General features: G+C 40.3%; 1 long non-coding RNA gene and 1 pseudogene across 2 annotated transcripts; both read left to right on the plus strand.

Moving 5' to 3' along the window:
* Window positions 1-324: 324 nt before the first annotated feature.
* On the plus strand, window positions 325-2662 carry LOC116366734 (uncharacterized). 2 transcript variants are annotated; one of them, XR_004208306.1, is made up of 3 exons: window positions 325-962; window positions 1264-1390; window positions 2037-2662. It is a non-coding gene; the product is annotated as an uncharacterized LOC116366734 (long non-coding RNA). The 2 variants fall into 2 exon arrangements; XR_004208307.1 differs by having other exon boundaries at window positions 328-962; window positions 1314-1390.
* An 821-nt stretch (window positions 2663-3483) lies between these two features.
* On the plus strand, window positions 3484-21193 carry LOC116366733 (zinc finger protein 420-like; annotated as a pseudogene).
* The last annotated feature ends 2372 nt before the right edge of the window (window positions 21194-23565 follow it).

Genomic DNA, 23565 nt, shown 5'->3' on the forward strand with positions numbered 1-23565 from the left:
CAATGGTTTAGCTTCGCTAACGTTAGCTAGCTCCTCATGCACATCCACAGGGGTGGTGGTTTTTGGTCGACTTCTTTAGTAGTTCTATTGGGCATGTTGTCGGAGGTTTTTGCGAAATAGTCGTCAAGTCTCATTATATGGTAACTTATTTAGCCAATTCTACCACTTTTTCAAGCTAGGAGATTAATGTAAGAATATAAATTTACGAATGTCACGAGAGCTCGCTGAAACAAGCGTGTTCTCTCTACGGCGCCATTTTGTCCCCAGCAATTACATTTATATTGATACATAAGCATATTTAAACCAAATACTTTTAGACTTTTACTCAAATAGAATTTTACCAGGTGACTATCACTTGGACTTGTCATTTTCTATTATGGTATCTTTACTTTGACTCAAGTATGACAATTGGGTACCACCACCAGACTTATGTTTATTTTTGACCGGAGAATTACTTGTGAATTAGTTTTGATGCATCCATTGCAAAGACTTGCATAAACAGCTCTTTGTGCTGGTAGTGTACAGCAGCTGCCATTATATCAGCAGCCAAAGACCGGAAATAGTCATTCTCAGACACCCCCTCACAAGAGGCCTATTCAGATACTCCCTCTTTGCTCATGTGTTCCAAGTCCCTGCCAGGCAAGGGTAGACGATAACAAACTACAGGATTCTTAACGTTTTGTTGACTTTTATAGATCACCTAAAATGTTATCCAGGAACTTTCTGAAGAAATATTAGGATACATGATACGTTTATTTGTTTGAACTTAATTCCGTGTTGATATTGAAGTAGATGTTTGATTGCTCTGGTCTAGGGACGCATCATTTGCAGCCTTGGGAATCTAATTTTCTCTCCGCAACTCCCTTGTCATTATCTCTACACTACAACAAAGTAGTCTACTCTACTGTAGCCAACAATTATTCATTCAATACAAAGAAACAATAGCTTACACAATGGATCGGGTAAGTCTGGCTTTAACAGTATAGGCCTGCTGTGTTGTAGAAAATGTCTCGGCCTAGTTTCAATCGTCTTTGATCCTCCACATTCCTGCGTTGGGTTTAAACGTTTCGACCAAAAAAGCATGACGGTAAAACTTGTTGGGATTTTTTTTCTTCTTCAAAGTAGCCTGCTACTATATCATGTTTAGGAATCTGTGATTATGAACGAATTATCTCTATTTTTTTCTTATTCAAAGTAGCCTACTACTATATCATGTTTAGGAATATGTGACTATGACCTAATAATCTCTCCTTCCTCCCAAAGTGTTCACATTCCTTCACTGATTTCGAACACATTGTCCATTATTTGACCAGATACTCAAGTGACCGTTCAAACAAAGAAAATAAATGTCTTCAACAATGGAAGGCAATCGATAAAGAGGCAAGATCAGGTGGGAACATTATAGCCAATGAGAGGGCAGATATGCGTGTTTCCACTAGTTTCCACAGCCACAAATGTCTATATTGCTTTATTATTTATTTAAGGTTAGACATAAAGCTAGAAGTGGTGTTAAGGTTAGGTTTAAAAAATAAATAAAAAATAATTATTGCCACGTAAGTACTGGAAAATTCACAATAAGATCAGGTGGGACCATTATTAGGCATAAAGTTAGAAGTGTTGTTAATAAGATCAATGGTAGAAATGGGCGTGGTTTATGGCTTTGTTTGCGGTAACTAGTGACGACAAGTCACTACTACCATATAAAGTGTCCTACTTTTATCAATACACTCCTGACTCCCTAATCTTTATGAAATGTATATTCGATCAAATGAGGCAGAAGCCAGATTCTGGGCCCAGTTATCCCTCTCGCTTCACCTCTTCATCGCTGTTTGAAAGGAAATGACTGGTATGAGATATATGGTGGAAACTAGCCCATGCCTCCACCAATCTAATGCTCTTAGATTTGTGGGAAGTAGTGTACAATTGAACATTTGAGGAAAAAGGAGATGTTCGAGGGATGCACCCAAATCAGAGGTTTAGACTAAATGAATACACTATTTGGTTTAATGTTAATCTATGTTGAATACTTCCAACAGGACAAATCTAGGCCGTTCCCCTCCACCCTCCCAGAGTCCCCAGGTCGATCGCCTCCCTGTACTTTACTGCTGGGTCTGGTTGACTGCAGGAAAACACCAGGGCAGAGTGGAACTGAGAGAGGAGAAGAGGAATATGGAGATGTGATTTCATTAAGTAAGAACCATGGCGTGTGGATGAGACTACAGTCTGCTTCTGTAACAATGAATTCATTATATATTGATGAAAATATCTGGTCGTTCCACCCAATTTTAAAAAGTGTACCAAAAAAAAGTTTGATTTCACATCATTTTAACATTCTGTCATAAAAAGCACATGTTCAACTTAATAAAATACATTTTGCCATCTCAAGAGGTTTAATGAAATATAAATACTATAGTAAGAGCCAATGTGCCAAATAAAGTTACATGGTTGACCGTAACATGGGACTACTGAAAACAACAAAAACCCTACATTGGTAAAACGGTCCTTTAAATCAGCCATGAATCTGCTTGTGACGGGGGGAATGGAAGCTAGTATTGTGCAACAGGAAGTAGTAATTGAATGCAGTCTTCACATAAAAAGTTATTGTTAAAACATCTCTATCATGTCTGTGTCTGGATAGAAGGGTTGAGATGCTCAGTTTCCCACCACAAAATAGCAGTAAATTGATAAAGAGTAGAACCAGCTCACCTGCTTTTACTCTGTGATTTGACTATTAGATGTTCAATGTTTCTTATGCAAAAAAATATATATTTAAAAAAAAAAAATTAAAGAATAGTTTCACCATATTAAAACAAGAGTTCAGTTCATGTAACAGGGTAGACCTTAAAATGAGGGACAGACTCACTAATCACTGAAATAAATCATGTTCAGAAATGAACTGTTAAAGTAACCAAAATAACTAGGGGCTTTACATGCACACTAATCATTTCCTATTAAATTGATTATGGCAGTAGGCTAAGTGTGTCATTAGTCATGTAAACATCTTACTCTGCTGATCTTAATTGGTGTAAGGTCATAACCGAAGTAAGGATACGCCTTTAAAAACACCTGGTTTTCTGAGAATTCTTTAGAATTATTAGGACATGTAAACACTTTAATCAGAGTTATAGAGGTGTATTTAATCTGCATGTGCTAACAGAAGAAGCAGTGCCAGCTAACGTCTTTGACCGAGGGCAGTGAGTTCAGGAAAAACTAAAAGTATGCTGCTTAGAAATAGTTTCACATACAAACTAAATTTGTAATAACTCAGAATTAAATATGCTTAAAAAAAATAACATGATAATAATAGACATGCTTTTACAGAGCCTTTATTTTGATAGCAGCCTGATTTCAGATGTGTCCATGTAAACAGGTTTAGTAGGGAATTGTTCTACTTTCCAAGCATGTCAACTTTTAAAATTAAACTCATATACTAATTGACTTCACAATAATCATATTATTCTGCGCTTGTAACTTTACTCAATGATGGTAAAACTTGGAGTAAGTATTGTATTAGATGGGTTAAAATCTTTCTAGAAGTTACACAGTGGTTGACGGAGGGACCTGTCAAAATGCTGATTTGTGTCACTTTAGTTTTTTTCCCCGCAAAAAATCCGATTCATTGAATTCTCCCTGTGTTCTGTATTAAATGGCACTTATGGAATATTACAGTTTTAAAATGCAATATTGGTATGCAATTATTACAGGAAAAATGTCAATGGGACCCAAAAGGCAGTCTTTCATAGAACGAAATCTGTTTATAGGATCCATATTTGCAAAACGTAGTTATTCATGTCTTTGTTTCACAGGGGACATCCCTCAATCGTTGCTCTCTCAGTGGGAGGGGCTTATCATCTGGGGAGCCTCAACAACATCATGATGCTGACAAGAAAGAGAAGAGTCTCTCCAGATCAGAACACCTCAAGAAACACCAGCATAGAGGTATAGGGAAGAAACCTCGACCACTCTGCTTTGACTGTGGGAAGAGTTTTGCTAAACAGAAGGAATTGATGATTCATGAGCATATTCACAACGGAGAGAAACCATACCACTGCTCTCAGAGTGGTAAGAGTTTTGCTGAATTTAAAATCTTAAAATCTAATCAGAGAATTCTTACAAGGGAGAGGACTTACACCTGCTTTGATTGTGGGAAACACTTCAGTCGATCAGGAGACCTGACTGCCACACCAACGCATACACACAGGGAGAGAAGCCTTATAGCTGTGATCAGTGTGGGAAGAGCTTCAATCAATCAGGATCCCTGACTACACACCAATGCATACACACAGGAGAGAGACCTTATAGCTGTGATCAGTGTGGGAAGAGCTTCCGTCATTCAGGATCCCTGACTACACACCAACGCATACACACAGGAGAGAAGCCTTATAGCTGTGATCAGTGTGGGAAGAGCTTCAATCATTCAGGATCCCTGACTAAACACCAACGTATACACACAGGAGAGAAGCCTTATAGCTGTGATCAGTGTGGGAAGAGCTTCAATCATTCAGGGTCCCTGACTACACACCAATGTATACACACAGGAGAGAAGCCTTATTGCTGTGATCAGTGTGGGAAGCGCTTCCGTCATTCAGGATCCCTGACTACACACCAACGCATACACACAGGAGAGAAGCCTTATGGCTGTGGTCAGTGTGGGAAGAGCTTCAATCATTCAGGAAACCTGACTACACACCAACGCATACACACAGGAGAGAAGCCTTATAGCTGTGATCAATGTGGGAATTGCTTCAGTCGATCAGGAGCACTGAATACACACAGGAGAGAAGCCTTATAGCTGTGATCAATGTGGGAAGAGCTTCAATCATTCAGGAAACCTGACTACACACCAACGCATACACACAGGAGAGAAGCCTTATAGCTGTGATCAATGTGGGAATTGCTTCAGTCGATCAGGATCCCTGTCTGCACACCAATGCATACACACAGCAGATAAACCTTATAGCTGTAATCAGTGTGGGAAGAGCTTCAATCGATCAGGAGCCCTGACTACACACCAACGCATACACACAGGAGAGAAACCTTATAGCTGTGATCAGTGTGGGAAGAGTTTCAATCATTCAGGATCCCTGACAAAACACCAACGCATACACACAGGAGAGAAGCCGTATAGCTGTGATCAATGTGGGAAGAGCTTTGCTCTATCTGGAAACCTGACTACACACCAACGCATACACACAGGAGAGAAGCCTTATAGCTGTGATCAATGTGGGAAGAGTTTCAGGAAGATAGAATACTTGACTATACACCAGCGCATACACACTGGAGAGAAGCCTTATAGCTGTGATCAGTGTGGGAAGAGTTTTTCTCAAAATTCCACCCTGACTACACACCAGGTCACACACACTGGAGAGAAACCTTACTCCTGTCTATGTGGAAAGAGCTTTGCTCATTCAGGGTCACTGAAAAACCACCAGAAAACACAAACATGTTTTCTTTCATCTCCCTCCTCTCTGGCACCGGTTCCAGATCCCTAAATACAGTTTCAATAGAAAACATCTTGTAAAGAGTCATCCATCTCCCATTCTTTAACAGTTTACTAAGTCTGATTACCATGGTAACCTGTGTAGCATAATATGCAGCTCTGGATCCATATGTATCAAGCATCTTGGAGTAGGAGTGGTGTGTGGTGGGGAGTAGGAGTGTTCAGAGCTGTATCTTATTTCTATATCTCCTATTATCCATTAAATAACTTTAATGTAGAATGTTTCAACAATACAAGGTGTGTATTCATTTTAAAAAATTACATCCATTATCTGCTCAACAACGTCTGCTTTTCACATTAATTATATGTTTTTAAAATCTATATCATTTTTAATGAGGATCATTGGCCTCTTGTATAAATAATTTGGTCCTAAAAGATGTTCTGCCAATTGGTCTGAGGGTCACAGTTACCTGCATGAACCAAAACCGAGTGAGAGAAGAGCGAGCACTCTCTTCAGAAATACAATTCCAGCACAATGTCCTGTACATTACCATTCTACTTCTTTTTGGTGAGTTGTTACGTGGAACAAATGCTTGTATGAAAATATTGTAAAACATCTGGAATGTGGTTTCCTTGTTTTGTTTTACATTGCTGATTGCATATTCATATTTTAAATATGTATCTTTTTCAAATGTGTATTGTTTAGTTGTATTCTGTAAAAGAGACCAGGATATGTTGTTGGCCTGGGTCCCAATACTCAGTGTTATAGTCAGGGTACTGACAATAGAGACCAGGATATGTTGTTGTCCTGTGTCCCAATACTCAGTGTTATAGTCCTGGTCCTGAGAATAGAGACCAGGATATGTTGTTGGCCTGGATCCCAATACTCAGTGTTATAGTCATGGTACTGACAATAGAGACCAGGATATGGTGTTGGCCTGGATCCCAATACTCAGTGTTATAGTCATGGTACTGACTATAGAGACCAGGATATGTTGTTGGCCTGGATCCCAATACTCAGTGTTATAGTCATGGTCCTGAGAATAGAGACCAGGATATGTTGTTGGCCTGGATCCCAATACTCAGTGTTATAGTCATGGTACTGACAATAGAGACCAGGATATGTTGTTGGCCTGGGTCCCAATACTCAGTGTTATAGTCAGGGTACTGACAATAGAGACCAGGATATGTTGTTAGCCTGGGTCCCAATACTCAGTGTTATAGTCCTGGTCCTGAGATTAGAGACCAGGATATGTGGTTGTCCTGGGTCCCCAATACTCAATATTATAATCCTGGTCCTGAGAATAGAGACCAGGATATGTTGTTGGCCTGGATCCCAATACTCAGTGTTATAGTCCTGGTCCTGAGAATAGAGACCAGGATATGTTGTTGTCCTGGATCCCAATACTCAGTGTTATAGTCCTGGTCCTGAGAATAGAGACCAGGATATGTTGTTGGCCTGGATCCCAATACTCAGTGTTATAGTCCTGGTCCTGAGAATAGAGACCAGGATATGTTGTTGTCCTGGATCCCAATACTCAGTGTTATAGTCCTGGTCCTGAGAATAAAACAGGTTTAAAACAACAACAGAGAAACACGTGTCTTACAGTGCTACACATCTGTTATGATAGAGACTTTTTCCTGCTTAATGGAAGTATCAGGTGTAGTTTTTCACCAGTTATAAAGTGTGTTTGTTGTCTCTCTTTATGATTCCAGGCTGCATGGAGGGAGATGCAACAACAGCCTTGAGAACATCTGGACTCAAATTGAACTCTGTTCCAAGTTGCTGTCAGGTAAAAGTAGACGAAAGCAGACATACAGGATTATTTTTGAAAGGGGTGTTGTTGAATGTTCCCTTTGCAGAAAAACAGCCCCAAAGCATGATGTTTCCATCCCCATGCTTCACAGTAGGTATGGTGTTCTTTGGATGCAACTCAGCATTCTTTGTCCTCCAAACACGACGAGTTGAGTTTTTACCAAAAAGTTATATTTTGGTTTCATCTGACCATATGCCATTCTCCCAATCTTCTTCTGGATCATCCAAATACTCTCGCAAACTTCAGATGGGCCTGGACATGTACTGGCTTAAGCAGGGGGACACGTCTGGCACTGCAGGATTTGAGTCCCTGGCGGCGTAGTGTGTTACTGATGGTAGGCTTTGTTACTTTGGTCCCAGCTCTCTGCAGGTCATTCACTAGGTCCCCCGTGAGGTTCTGGAATTTTTGCTCACCGTTCTTATGATCACTTTGACCCCACAGGGTGAGATTTTGCGTGGAGCCCTTGCTTGTTTGTAGGTGACCAAATACTATTTTCCACCATAATTTGCAAATAAATTCATTAAAAATCCTACAATGTGATTATCTGGATTTTCTTTTCTCATTTTGTCTGTAATAGTTTAAGTGTACCTATGATGAAAATTACAGGCCTCTCATCTTTTAAAGTGGGAGAACTTGCACAATTGGTGGCTGACTAAATACTTTTTTGCCCCACTGTACACCCACACTTCGAACCCTATTCAGATTTGAGAACTTAACATCGACGAGAGTCCAAAATATTGCCTAATGTCCACATTTTATTGACATGTCCATGTTACGTCAACATATCTCAAGATTGAATCGGGCCCTTCATACACATCATGCAATATACATTGTAATTGTTGTAGTTTTTAGTAAAATGTTTTGTAAAATGCAGTATAATTTATCATGAAAATGATTTGGGGTTAAACCATCTCTTTTAAAACAAAAGTATTTGCTGGACTTGATTTCAGTTAGTACATATATTATATATTAAATAACACATTATAATCAGCTTTATTTAATGAGGCCTAACAATAAATCTACACAGTGATTTAAATGTTTTCTCTTTCCGTCCTGAATGAGGTAAGTCACAGGTCCCAGTTTCCAGATTACTGTTGCCTGAATCCATTTCCCTGTCACACTTGTTCTTCCTCCTGGAAAACTCGAAGGTGTAGTCTACCATGGTCAGGGTGTTTCTTTTGTTTGGCATGTTTTTCTTCCACTGTTTTAGCTAAGTCAGGTCGGAGTAGGTTGAAGCGTGTTCGGATCTGGAGCTTCAGGAAGAGCTCAGCAGGGGTCTGACATGTGACTCTGTGGGGGGTCCTGCGGAACATTGGCTCAGCGATGCTTGAGAAAGACAGTAGATTGTCTGTTGTCCTCAAACGTTTTTTTTCAGAGCTCGCTTGAGTATCTGGACTGACCTTTCTGCTGCACCATTCGAGGCAGGATGGTAAGCAGGAAGGGTCTGCTTGATTCTGTTGTTTTTTAGGAATTGTTTGAAAGCAGAAGAGACCAGCTGGGGTCCATTATCAGAGACAATTCCATTGCACAATCCATAGGCTGCAAACAGCATTCGTAGGTTTTTGATGAAGTTCGTTAATGTCTTTGAAGTTTTGTGAAAAACTTCCAACCACTTTGAATCACTATCGATTATCACCTCATAAAGGAATGTTCTCACCTCGGAAAGGAATGTTCTCACCTCGGAAAGGAATGTTCTCACCCAGCAAAGGAATGTTCTCACCCAGCCAAGGAATGTTCTCACCCAGCAAAGGAATGTTCTCACCCAGTAAAGGAATGTTCTCACCCAGTAAAGGAATGTTCTCACCCAGCAAAGGAATGTTCTCACCCAGCAAAGGAATGTTCTCACCCAGCAAAGGAATGTTCTCACCCAGCAAAGGAATGTTCTCACCCAGCAAAGGAATGTTCTCACCCAGCAAAGGAATGTTCTCACCCAGTAAAGGAATGTTCTCACCCAGCAAAGGAATGTTCTCACCCAGCAAAGGAATGGTCTCACCCAGCAAAGGAATGTTCTCACCCAGTAAAGGAATGTTCTCACCCAGCAAAGGAATGTTCTCACCCAGCAAAGGAATGTTCTCACCCAGCAAAGGAATGTTCTCACCCAGCAAAGGAATGTTCTCACCTCGCAAAGGAATGTTCTCACCTCGCAAAGGAATGTTCTCACCTCGCAAAGGAATGTTCTCACCCAGCAAAGGAATGGTCTCACCTCGCAAAGGAATGTTCTCACCCAGCAAAGGAATGGTCTCACCCAGCAAAGGAATGTTCTCACCCAGTAAAGGAATGTTCTCACCCAGCAAAGGAATGGTCTCACCCAGCAAAGGAATGTTCTCACCCAGTAAAGGAATGGTCTCACCCAGCAAAGGAATGTTCTCACCCAGCAAAGGAATGGTCTCACCAAGCAAAGGAATTTTGTTTTCTTTAATGGCAGGTGACTCAGAGCATCATGGAAACACAGTTCCGAGACCAGAGAGACAGCGGGCTCTGTGTCTAACTGCCTGTCCAAATCCTTTCCATCCAATGTGACATTCATTGTAACGCCCTTTTCCCATTGGAAGAAGTGTAAACTGTATACACCCCAAAAAACTGAATCATCCTCCTTACTCTTGCCATGGCTCTGAGCAGTATCAACATAGTGTGTCTGTCCTGCTCTGCCGTTCCTACATGCAGAGGCAATGTGTCCAACTTTAGAACAGACATGTATTTCTCATTTTTGAATCTGCAACCACGAGCAGAATGTTTTCCTCTGCACCTGTAGCATGGTTGCTGACCAGAATTCTCTTGCCCTGTGTTATTTTTTTATACTGTTTCTCTACATTGTCATTTCTGCCCTTGAACTGTCCGTTTCCTGTCCTGGGAAATGTTCTAGCATTTCTATTCACTGCATTTACTGCTTGAGCCTCTTTTGTCACTCTGTAATATCCCTGGTGTACTTGGAAGCTAACTCCATTGATAATGCCATCTCACATGCCTTTCTGAATGTTCGATCCTTCTCTGCCAGCATCTTGTGTTGCAAAGCTTCAGAGCAGAGTCCACTAACAAACTGATCTCTCAATGCTTTTCCTAGATATGGCCAAAAACACAACTACCTGACAGCTATCGCAAAGCCAGCGCATAATCAGACACATACTCTCCTTCCTTCTGGTTATGTTTTTTTCAAATGAAATTGCTCTGCAATCACCAGAGGTTTTGGTTTGTAGTGAGCTAGCAACACTAGCTTCAGTTCCTCATACTGGAAAGTACTTGTATCAGGTGTGATCAGTCTCTTTAATAGTCCATATGTCTCTGCACCGATCACAGAAAGAAACACACGGACATTCTTGTCGTCTTTAAGTCTTTAATGTAATTTGCAAACATCCATAGCTCCAAAAGCTCAAGGTAGCTTTCAAAATCCTCCCACGATTCTTTGTACTCGTCCACTTGTCCGCCTTGTATAGTTGCCATTTTCCATCGCCACTGTTCTCTGGCCTAATATCTCTGCAATTGTTCTGTATGTTCTTCCTGATAGATGCATGGCTGCTCCATTTACAATCCTCACGATTGTTCTTTTGAATCCATTTGTCGTATTTGAGGTTTTATCACCTATAGAACAACTAATAATAACAACTGGACAGGAGAGAGGAGCTCATCTGGGAAACTTTACGAATTCAAAAAATGGTAGAATAACACCCGCAAGTTTGAGGCAGCACGTTCTGCTGGGTCTGGTCTACTGTAGGAAAACACCGGGGCAGAGAAGAGGAACATGGAGATTTGATTTCATTAAGAACCATGTGGATTAGATTACAGTCTGCTTCTGTAACAATTAATGGTTAATTATATATTGGATGAAAATATCTGGTAGTTCCACCCAATTGAGAAGTGTAACTTGGTGCCCACAAGATGTCACCTACTTTTAAACATTCTGTCATGAAGTGCACATGTTCAACTTCATAAAAACATGTTTTCCCATCTCGAGGTTATATGAAAATAAATACTGTACTAAGTGCCAATGTGCTAAATAAAGTAACGGGGGACAACTGAAAACAAACAAAACCACTATTCACATTGGTAAAATAGTCCTTTAAATCAGCCACATATTTTCTTATGACAGGTGTCATGTCTTTACTATCATTAAATTGAAAAACATAGTTATAATCAAAGATTCCCGGTAATTAGTATAACGCGATCAAAGTAATTAATCCTGTAACTGTAATTAACTAGAAAGTCGGGGCACCAAGGAAAGTATTCAGATTACAAAGTTATAATTTCCCAATATAACCTTTCAGATATTTTCATATCTGATCAATAGTCTTCCGATTAATTAATTATTTATTTTACCTCACGTTAGTCTCATTCCAAAAGTCGTAAATTGTTGATCTGCACGAATCCAGTCTTGACTATGAGTCATCCATACATCAATTGTCTTTATTTATTTATTACTAAGTAATTCACATAAATGCATAAACAAACAGTAAATATGGTTACATGGAAATTATAGAATGTGCCCGAGTGGGTTAAACCGGCATCGAGGCTTGTTTGACAAAAGAGGAGTGGGAGGTCGACTGAGATGTCACAACAGAGTTAATAATTTTACAATTGAAATGCTATTCCTTACACATGAACGCTCACTCAGTCGGGAACAATTGCAATCAATCAATATATTTACGCTCAGTATGTCGTCTTGATCGCTGGTGAAAAGTTCATTTATTTTGAAGAATTGTCCTTCTCTCATCCTCTCTCTCTCTCTCTCTCTCTCTCTCTCTCTCTCTCTCTCTCTCTCTCTCTCTCTCTCTCTCTCTCTCTCTCTCTCTCTCTCTCTCTCTCTCTCTCTCTCTCTCTCTCTCTCTCTCTCTCTCTCTCTCTCTCTCTCTCTCTCTCTCTCTCTCTCTCTCTCTCTCTCTCTCTCTCTCTAGAGGGGGGTTATATTCAGAGTGACATTCGTTATAGAATGGATGTTTCGGCGGTTGTCGTTCTTCGCGTTCAATGATGCCGAATTCCTAGCTGCAGTCTCTCCATCAGGGAGACTGTAGTCCCATGTATGACAACATCTCAGGCTCTGCAGCACAGAGCAGACAGAGGAGAGCAGGATGACAGTCACTACACCAGCGTCCACTTCTCTTGGTCCAATAACCAGGAAAGTGCCTATGCATTCCACTGTTCAACTGCCTCAAACCCCAGAAAGAGGATAAGGATGTCCAGCGTGATGCTGTGAAATTCTACCGCCCCAGTGCTGCCACCCGGTGAGCAGGTCCAGATATTACAACATCTCAGAAAAAAATATAAAATAAATGGTTCATGTGCTTGACAGTTAGGAATGCATAAGACTTGTATGTTAAGCAGATCAGCAGTTGTCGGAGCATGAGGTCTAACACCACGGGCCAGAGACAGTTTCTATCTACAAGCCATCAGACTGCTTAACACTTGAACTGGACTGACCACCTGCAATGTTCCTCGCACCTTAGCACACACACACAGCGCACACACACACACACACACACACACACACCACACACACACACACCACACACCACACACAATCATGCACAAACACAGCTTAGCCTTTGGTTAATCACCCTGTCATCTCATATTTTGAAATTATGCTTTGCATCAAAAGCAATACAAGCGTTTGTGTAAGTTTATCGATGGCCTAGCATAGCATTATGTACACTTAGCATCAGGAAGCTTGGTCACGAAAATCAGAAAAGCAATCAAATTAATAATTTACCTTTGATGAGCTTTGGAATGTTTTCACTCACGAGACTCCCAGTTAGACAGCAAAATGTTCCTTTTGTTCCATAAAGATATGTTTTATATCCAAATACCTCGTTAGTTTGATGCGTTATGCCTAGGACTCCCCCGGATATAGCCGGTCACGACATTTTAGACAAAAATTCCAAATTACTATCCATAATATCGACAGAAACATGGCAAAGTTTTTTACTAATCAATCCTCAAGGTGTTTTTTCAAATATCTATTCGATAATATATCAACCGGGACAGTTGGCTTTTCCCTAGGACCGGGAGGAACAATGGCTACCCTCTCTGTTTTGCGCAAAAATCACACTGAGAGCCAACAACTGACCACTTAAGCAATGTGGACGTTTACGCTCATTCTTCAAAATAAAGGCCTGAAACTATGTCTAAAGGCTGTAGACACCTTAGGGAAGCCACAGAAAACGGAATCTGGTTGATATCCCTTTCAATTGGCAATAGGGATGATAGAAAGACAGGGTTTTCAAAATAAGAGTCACTTCCTGATTGGATTTTTCTCAGGATTTCGCCTGCAATTGCAGTTCTGTTATATGCACAGACAATATTTTTACAGTTTGAAACTTTAGGAGTGTTTTTCTATCCTAAGCTGTCAATTTAGATGCATATTCTAGCATCTGGTCCCTGAGAAATAGGCGGTTTACTTTGGGAACGTTATTTTTCCAAAAAAAAATAGTGCCCCCTAGCTTCAAGAGGTTTTAATAGACCAAACTATTACACCATCCATCCACCAGACTAGAATAGACCTTCAGGACCCAAACTATTACACCATCCATCCACCAGACTAGAACAGACCTTCAGGACCAAAACTATTACACCATCCATCCACCAGACTAGAACAGACCTTCAGGACCAATCTATTACACCATCCATCCACCAGACTAGAACAGACCCTTCAGGACCAATCTATTACACCATCCATCCACCAGACTAGAACAGACCTTCAGACCAATCTATTACACCATCCATCCACCAGACTAGAACAGACCTTCAGGACCAATCTATTACACCATCCATCCACCAGACTAGAATAGACCTACAGGACCAATCTATTACACCATCCATCCACCAGACTAGAATAGACCTTCAGGACCAATCTATTACACCATCCATCCACCAGACTAGAACAGACCTTCAGGACCAAATCTATTACACCATCCATCCACCAGACTAGAACAGACCTTCAGGAACCAATCTATTACACCATCCATCCACCAGACTAGAACAGACCTTCAGGACCAATCTATTACACCATCCATCCACCAGACTAGAATAGACCTTCAGGACCAAACTATTACACCATCCATCCACCAGACTAGAAACAGACCTTCAGGACCAATCTATTACACCAATCCATCCACCAGACTAGAATAGACCTTCAGGACCAAAACTATTACACCATCCATCCACCAGACTAGAATAGACCTTCAGGACCAATCTATTACACCATCCATCCCACCAGACTAGAACAGACCTTCAGGACCAATCTATTACACCATCCATCCACCAGGACTAGAACAGACCTTCAGGACCAATCTATTACACCATCCATCCACCAGACTAGAACAGACCTTCAGGACCCAATCTATTACACCATCCATCCACCAGACTAGAACAGACCTACACATAGTCTGGTCTGAAATGGCATCCTATTACCTATATCTGTCAGGTGACATTTCAGATGCAGCCATCCTCTCTAATAGTTAGAAGTCAAACAAATGATGTCAGGAACTCCAAATGACAAGTCACTCTTGGGGATTGTCTTTGCAATGACGTCTCACAAATCATCAACGCCATGGTGATGCTCCATGACAATTTATTGGATGGTGAAGTGTTGTAGAGGAGTGGGAGTAACAACACTACACCCTTTGGGAAAACCTTAAAGAGTTGTTTCGGCTGTCCCCATAGGAGAACCCTTTGAAGAACCCTTTTTGGTTGCAGGTAGAACCTCTTTGGTTCCATGTAGAACTCTTTAGGGTTCCATGTAGAACCCTTTCAACAGACCAGATGTTTTTTAACTTTCTGTGGAGAAACCGTACCCGTCACATTAGGAAACTGTTGCATTGAACACGTGAGTATGGTGGGCTGAATTTTCTGGACAATCCTACCTTAAATAATACTTTTAAGATCAATTTGATAAACACTACATAAGAAGACCTACTCTATGTGAAACTTTATTCCTCATCATGCCTTTTCTACTTTTGGCCTTAACCTTCATGCCTTACTTCATGTTGGTTTGCTTTTGACAAAATTCAAGTGAAACTCTGCTTTTCATCAACAGGTTTTCTAGTCATGATCCTTCATTTAGAAGCATCATTTCTCTCCACACATATATTATATTTGTAATAACCAGCAATATTGTATAACAATTCATCTTTGTTTTTAAATATTGGTTGAGAAATAATATCCTATTGGTGAGACAACTTGTAAATGTAGAGTAGTTTACTTCATTATGACTCATTCTTATCAATTTACAAGATCCCTATAACGCCTAAAGAGTTTACCAATTATGTTAGGTCTCCATTTCCTCAGGTGTTGCTTTATTTTTTATTTAACTAGTCAAGTCAGTTAAGAACAAATTCTTATTTACAATGACAGCGATTAATAACTGCTTTGTTCAGGGGCAGAACAACAGACTTCTACCTTGTCAGGTCGGGGACTCAATCTCGCAACCCTTCCGGTTACTAGTTACTAGGCTTTAACCACTAGGCTACCTGCCGCCCCGTTATTCAGGAACATGTTAAGACTCCTCAGAACCTACCTTCGATTACCCCTGTTGACTCAATAGTAGTAAAGATTTGTTTTTGTTTTAGTCCATTCAACAACAGAGTGATTACTTGCCTTGTATCAACAGGATTTGTATCTATCTATACACCTATGTAATTCCTTATTGAATCGTTTTATTGATAATATCTGTGGTCTCATACATACGTACTTTCTAACACAATTAAGGAGGTTATTATAAAATTATTCATTAATATTACCCTGCCAACCACTAAATGAAGATTTAAAAATAGATACATTCAAATTGTACCTTTTGCAACAGTTTTGCATCTTTGAATGGTATTAATGTAAAGAATTTTTGGCAAGACATCAGTAGATTTCTAATGGAAAAATCTGCATTTAGATTTGACACTATTATGGAGAGACGTATTACATTAATTCTTTACCGACGATAGGAAATCATTTGGATGGAAATGTATATTATCATTCACTCGCCGTACAGTAGGGTGGCGGGCAATACGGCAATAGGTGTAGTCTGCCATAAAACCTTAAAGAAGAACCAAGACAACAGGAAATTGTTGAAGAGAACAGCTCGGGTCGAACAATTGCTTCCACAATGGATCGGGTAAGTCTGGTTTTAACATTATATGCCCGCTGTGTTTGTATAAAATGTCTAGGCCTAGTTTTCATCATATTTGAACCTCTACATTGCTGTGTTCTGTTTGGAGCGGCAGGTAGCCTAGTGGTTAGAGCGTTGGGTCAGTAACCGAATCAACCGAGCTGACCAGATAAACATATGTCGTTCTGTTCCTGAACAAGGCAGTTGACCCATTGTTGATGGTCAATCATTGTAAATAAGAATTTGTTCAAAACTGACTTGCCTAGTTATTAATTTATATATTTTAAATAGCCTACAAGTGTAGAATTTGAATCTATTATGGATACTCTTCCTGGGGTCCAGCAAAATTAAGACTCTGTGACTATGACCGAATTCTCTCCTTCCGCCCAGTGTGCACATGTTTCACATTCCTTCATTGATTTCTTACACATTAGCCATTATTTGACCAGATACTCAAGTGACCGTTTCTAACAAAGAAAATAAATGGCTTGCAGTTCCAAACAGGTTGTTTTTCCCTGGTGGTATCCCCGTCGAACCGGATGCAGTTTGATTACCATCTTAATAAGGGAGGTCTAATTCCCTAAAGTTGGCCCTCGATTTAGCTTGAAGGAGCGATTGAACAACTTTGGTCACTTGCGGGGATGATATGATCTCAGGAATATGAATCGAGCTGTCTAAAACAATCTATTGATTTAGCTTTGGAAAATAGGCTCAGTTTCGTAGTGATGAGTGCAATTCAGAAATGTATTGGAATAAATGACCAAACTATGGGTAACTGTAGCTAGCTACCGGACAGGAGTGCTAGCTAGACACGTTAGCTTACTAGGTCATTAATAGCTTTAGGTTGGTTGTTTTAAGTTAAACTTCAAGATTTCCACCAAGGACGTTGCCCTCTCCCATCACCACTCTCCCCGCTTGGGTAAGGGACATTTTAAGGTACACTTGAATTTGAATTGTAGCTGGAAGGCAATCAGGAAGATGCAAGATCAGGTGGGACCATTATAGGCAATGAGAGGGCAGATATGCGTGTTTCCACTAGTTACACAGCCACAGAGTCAAACTCCTATAACGTATTTTTATTCATTTAGGGTTATGCATAAAGTTAGTGTTTGCAAGGTTAGGGTTAAAATTACATTTAAAAGACAGTTGTATAAATGGGCGTGGTTGTGGTAACTAGTGATGACCAGGCACTACTTCCATACAAAGTGTTTTTTTTCTCAAAGTTGCCTGGATGTGACGTGGCCTACTTTTACCAATACACTCCTAACAACCTACTCGTTTCGAAAATGTATATATGATCAAATAAGCCAGATTTTGGGCACAGTTATCCCTCTTGTTTCTTCTCTTCTGCGCTGTTCGATAGGAAATGACTGGTATAAGAAATACGGTGGAAACTGGCCCATGCCTCCACCAATCCAATGCTCTTATATTTGTGGGTTGCAGTGAAAGATTGAACATTTCAGATTAAAGGAGATATTTGAGGGATGCACCCAAATCGGAGGTTAGACTGAATTAATACAATATTTGGTTTAATGATCAGCTGTAATACGTCTTGTCGAACAGCAAAAAGGATAACCTGTCCCCCTCCACCCTCCAGGAGTCCCCCTCCACCCTCCAGGAGTCCCCAGGTCAATCGCCTCTCCGTACTTTACTGCTGGTTCTGGTCGACTGCAGGAAAACACCGGGGCAGAGTGGAACTGAGAGACTAGAAGAGGAACATGGAGATATGATTTCATTAAGTAAGAACCATGTGGATTAGATTAGTTTGCTTCTGTAACAATGAATTGGTTCATTATGTATTGATGAAATATCTGGTCGTTCCACCTAATTTTGAGAAGTGTAACTGCTCCCCCCAAATGTTTGATTTCAACCTCATTTTAACATTCTTTCATGAAGAGCACATGTTCAACTTCATAAAAACATGTTTTCCCAAGAGGTTGTATGAAAATACATACTGTAGTAAGTGCCAATGTGCTAAATAAGTAAAGGGGGACAACTGAAAACAACATAACCACTAGTTTACATTGGTAGAATAGTCCTTTAAATCAGCCACCAATGTGCTTATGACAGGGCTAATGGAAGCTAGTTTGTTCCACCGGTGGTGAAAATTGAATGCCATCTTCACAAAATAATATTCTACCATATCAATTATGGGTAAAATGGTTCACTTGCTCAGTTTTCTACAAAAAACACCAGAGAATTGATAAAAAGACTAGAACCAGCTTACCTGCCTTGGCTCTATAATTTGACTATTGATGTTTGATGTTTCTTTTGCCCAAAATGTAAGGAACAGTTTCACCATATTACAACATGGGTTTGACCTTAAAATGAGGGACAGACGTAAATTAATCACAAATAAAATAAAATAAATAATGTTCAGAAATGACTGTCAAAGTAACCAAATAACTAGGGCTTTACATGCACACTAATCATTTCCTATTAAACTGATTATGGCAGTAGGCTAAGTGTGTCATTAGTCATGTAAACATCTTACTCTGCTGATCTTAATTGGTGTAATGGTCATAACCGAAGTAAGCATACGCCTTTAAAACACCTGGTTTTCTGAGAATTCTTTAGAATGATTAGGACATGTAAACACTTTAATCAGAGTTATAGAGGTGTATTTAATCTGTGTATGTGCTAACACAAGCAGCGCCAGCTACTTCTTTTGACCGAGTGCAGTGAGCGTTTATTTAGATGTGTCCATGTAAACAGGATTATTAGGGAAATTGTTCATTCAAGCATGTCAACATTTAAATCAAACTCTTATACTAATTGGCTTCACAATAATCGTATTATTCTGCACTTGTAACTTTACTCAACGATGGTAAAACATTGGAGACATTATTGTATTAGTTGGGTTAAAATCTTTCTAGATGTGACACAGGGTTGATGGAACTTTTCAAATTCAGAATTGTCACTTGAGCAAGTCTTTATTCATATTATTTAATAACAGATTTAAAATATAATGCTGATGCACAATATTCTACTGGAAAATATGAAGGGACCCAAAAGGCCTTAATTTCATGGAAGGACCCATCTGTTTATGGACCCATATTTGCAAACCTAACTATCCAATGCCTTTGTTTCACAGGGGAACATCCCTTATCGTTGCTCTCTAAGTGGGAGGGCTTATCATCTGGGGAGCCTCAACAACATCATGATGCTGACAAGAAAGAGAAGAGTCTCTCCAGATCGAAACACCGGCATAGAGGTAGAGGGAAGAAACCTCAACACTGCTCTGTCTGTGGGAAGAGTTTTGCTAAACAAGACTTGACTATTCATGAGCAAATTCACCCCGGAGAGAAACCGTTCCACTGCTCTCGGTGCGGGAAGAGTTTCACTGCATCTAAAACTGTAAAATCTCACCAGAGAATTCATACAGGGGAGAGGCCTTATCCCTGCTTTAATTGTGAGAAATGCTTCAAACAATCAGGATTCCAGACTACACAAAAACACACAGGACCGCCTTATAGCTGTGATCAGTGTGGGAAGAGATTCAATCAATCAGGAGCCCTGACTAGACACCAACGCATACACACAGGAGAGAAGCCTTATAGCTGTGATCAGTGTGGGAAGAGCTTCAATCAATTAGTACACCTGACTATACACCAACGCATACACACAGGAGAGAAGCCTTATAGCTGTGATCAGTGTGGGAAGAGCTTCAATCAATTAGTACACCTGACTATACACCAACGCATACACACAGGAGAGAAGCCTTATATCAGCTTCACAGGATGACTAGCATACACACAGTTATAGCTGTGATCAGTGTGGGAAGAGCTTCAGTCATCAGGATGACTATACACCAACGCATACACACAGGAGAGAAGCCTTATAGCTGTGATCAGTGTGGGAAGAGCTTCAATCAATTAGTACACCTGACTATACACCAACGCATACACACAGGAGAGAAGCCTTATAGCTGTGATCAGTGTGAGAAGAGTTTCAGGACGTCAGATCACCTGACTAACCACCAATGCATACACACAGGAGAGAAGCCTTATAGCTGTGATCAGTGTGGGAAGAGCTTCAATCAATCAGGACACCTGACTAAACACCAATGCATACACACAGGACAGAAGCCTTATAGCTGTGATCAGTGTGGGAAGAGCTTCAATCAATCAGGACACCTGACTAAACACCAACGCATACACACAGGAGAGAAGCCTTATAGCTGTGATCAGTGTGGGAAGAGCTTCAATCAGTCAGTAAACCTGACTAAACACCAACGCATACACACAGGAGAGAAGCCTTATAGCTGTGATCAGTGTGGGAAGAGCTTCAATGAATCAGGAAACCTGACTAAACACCAACGCATACACACAGGAGAGAAGCCTTATAGCTGTGATCAGTGTGGGAAGAGCTTCAATCAGTCAGTAAAGCTGACTACACACCAACGCATACACACAGGAGAGAAGCCTTATAGCTGTGATCAGTGTGGGAAGAGCTTCAATCAATCAGGAAAACCTGACTATACACCAGCGCATACACACAGGAGAGAAGCCTTATAGCTGTGATCAGTGTGGAAAGAGTTTTGCTCTAGATTTCACCCTGACTGCACACCAGCGAATACACACTGGAGAGAAACCTTATTCCTGTCTATGTGGAAAGAGCTTTGCTCATTCAGGGTCACTGAAAAAACACCAGGATGCACAAATATGTTGTTTTTTTATCTCCCTCCTCCGGCACCAGTTTCAGATCTCTAAATGAAGTTTCAATAGAAACCATATTGTAAAGAGTCATCCATCTCCCATTCGCATTTTACCTTGGTAAGTCTGATTACCAAGGTAAAATGTGTAGCATGATATGCAGCTCTGGATCCATATGTATCAAGCGTCTTGGAGTAGGAGTCGGTTATCTTATTTCATTACTCCTATTGTCCATTAAATAATGTAGAATAATGTTTCAACAATTGTAGGTTCATATTAATGTGTGAGGGAAATGTTGTCTGAAGAAAGAGCCTTGAATTGTACATCTTGTCTCATACAATTATTGGTTCCTGTTGGTGCTGGGTAGAGATGTGAGGGGAGACGGTCATGACCCCTCAGACCTTTTGGCAGAATATGTTCTATAAGTTAAGATGGGAGACAGTGCCAGTCACATGCAGGAACCAAACGTCAATGATGAATTAATTATGATAATGTAAATCATGCAAATATAACTTGTCTGTGTAAACAGTATATAGAGAACTAACGGGGACTGCCCCGAAAGAGCTCCAGACCGTACTCTGGTGTTTTAGGTTTGTTGGAACCCCTCCAGCTTCCTGATAATAAATATTATTCATTTAAGTTTACCTTTGAGGCCCTGGTGTTAATTTCCACGACACGTATTCAATACAAAAATACATTAAATCCATTGTTTTACATGAAGGAGAGAGTCGCACTGCATGAGGCAAATGGTGGTCTCACCAGATACTGACTACCTTTTTAAAAAGTGTCTGTGACCAACTGAGTTATATCTGTATCGCAGTCATGGATTAGGGCCTAATTCATTCATAACATTAACAGATATTTTTGGTAAGAACTGTAACTCAGTAAAATCTTAGAAATTGGTTGTTTAATTGTTGTTGATAATAATAATTGAAGAATCTAAATGAATGGGCCCGCCTACTGTTTTAGGTGTCTGGGTCAGAACTGTTTCAACGTGACTTACATCCATCAGAGTATCTGTGGCCTTGAAGGAGTCAACAGTGGAACTGCCCTGCACATATCAACATCCAAGTTATCATGTAGTCTCAGAACCAAACTGGTATATCCAAGAGAAATATAATGAGGTGCCTAAATTCCTGAGCTCTGTCCATAGTATGCATGTTGTGCTGAGTACCTTGGGACTAAAGAGAAAGACTGCACCCTGAGAATCACAGACCTGAAAGTGATTCAGCTTAGTACAAGTTCAGATTTACAACACAGAATGGGGGTACAGCTTCCCTGGAACAACTCTGACTGACACAGGTAATATATAATATCTAATTCTAATAATTCATTAAGAATCATTCAGAGCTGCAGGTGAAGGTGTCTTCCTCCACAGAGGAATAGAAGAGAACACTGACCTGTAGCACCACCTGTCTTCTGACTGACAACCCAACCTCACCTACATCTGGTACAACAACGGACAACATCTCCATGACCCTACTTCCCAACAATACTCCTGTAATACTCTAGTGGTCGGGTGTTACTCTACAGACAGTCACTCCTGTGCTGTAAAATACCATGAGGATTTTCTCACTCCTACATTGTGTGAGTCTGAACTCACCTATAATAATCATCTTAAGTATCAATCATTAAGGCCTGTGACCAATAGTAGAACATGTGGGGAAAACAGACAAATCGGTGCACTCTTGGATAGTAAACACTAGTAAGGAACTATACAGCATAATAGAAAAGGTAGAAAATGGCTGATGGTATGTTGTTATACTGTTTTAGAATTATAATTTTGGAATTCGTTTTAGAATAAGACTAACGTAACAAAATGAAAAAGTCAAGGGTTCTGAATACTTTCTGAATGCACTGTGTGTGTCTATATATTTTATTCATTTTAAATTAACCAGTCCTATACATCTAAAACACTTGAAAATAGTCTCATTACCATTTGAGGAATTGATCAGATACATTTAGTTTCAGGTGTTTCATGGTCTGAGCTGTTTGAATGTGACTTACACCCTCAGAGTATTTGTACCTTGAAGAGGTCAACAGTGGATCTGTCCTGCTCTTACACATATCCCAGAGGTCATACAGTCACAGAGACATCATGGTTCTATAGATGGTCTGGTGTGAAACCTCAGAATGATGATTGTGTGGAGTACTATGGGGACAGAGTGAGTAACTGCAACCCTGAGAATCACAGACCTGAGAGAGAGAGACTCAGCTGAGTACTGGTTCACATTCAAGACTCAGATCATACAGGTCATGTCTTTAAAGACTGTTTAAAAGAAAGACTAGTTATAGTCTTGGTCCTGAGAATAAGAGACCAGGGATTGTTGTTGGCCTGGTCCCCATACTCAGTGTTTATAGTCCTGAGAATAGAGAACAGGATATGTCGTTGTCCTGGGCCCCAATAACTCAGTGTTATAGTCCTGGTCCTGAGAATAGAGACCAGGATATGTTGTTGTCCTGGGCCCCAATACTCAGTGTCATAGTCCTGGTCCTGAGAATAGAGACCAGGATATGTTGTTGTCCTGGGCCCCAATACTACAGTGTTATAGTCAGGTCCTGAGAATA

The sequence above is a fragment of the Oncorhynchus kisutch genome, unplaced genomic scaffold (genome assembly GCF_002021735.2).
Source record: "Oncorhynchus kisutch isolate 150728-3 unplaced genomic scaffold, Okis_V2 scaffold1558, whole genome shotgun sequence".
In the NCBI taxonomy this organism is placed as follows: Eukaryota; Metazoa; Chordata; class Actinopteri; order Salmoniformes; family Salmonidae; genus Oncorhynchus; species Oncorhynchus kisutch.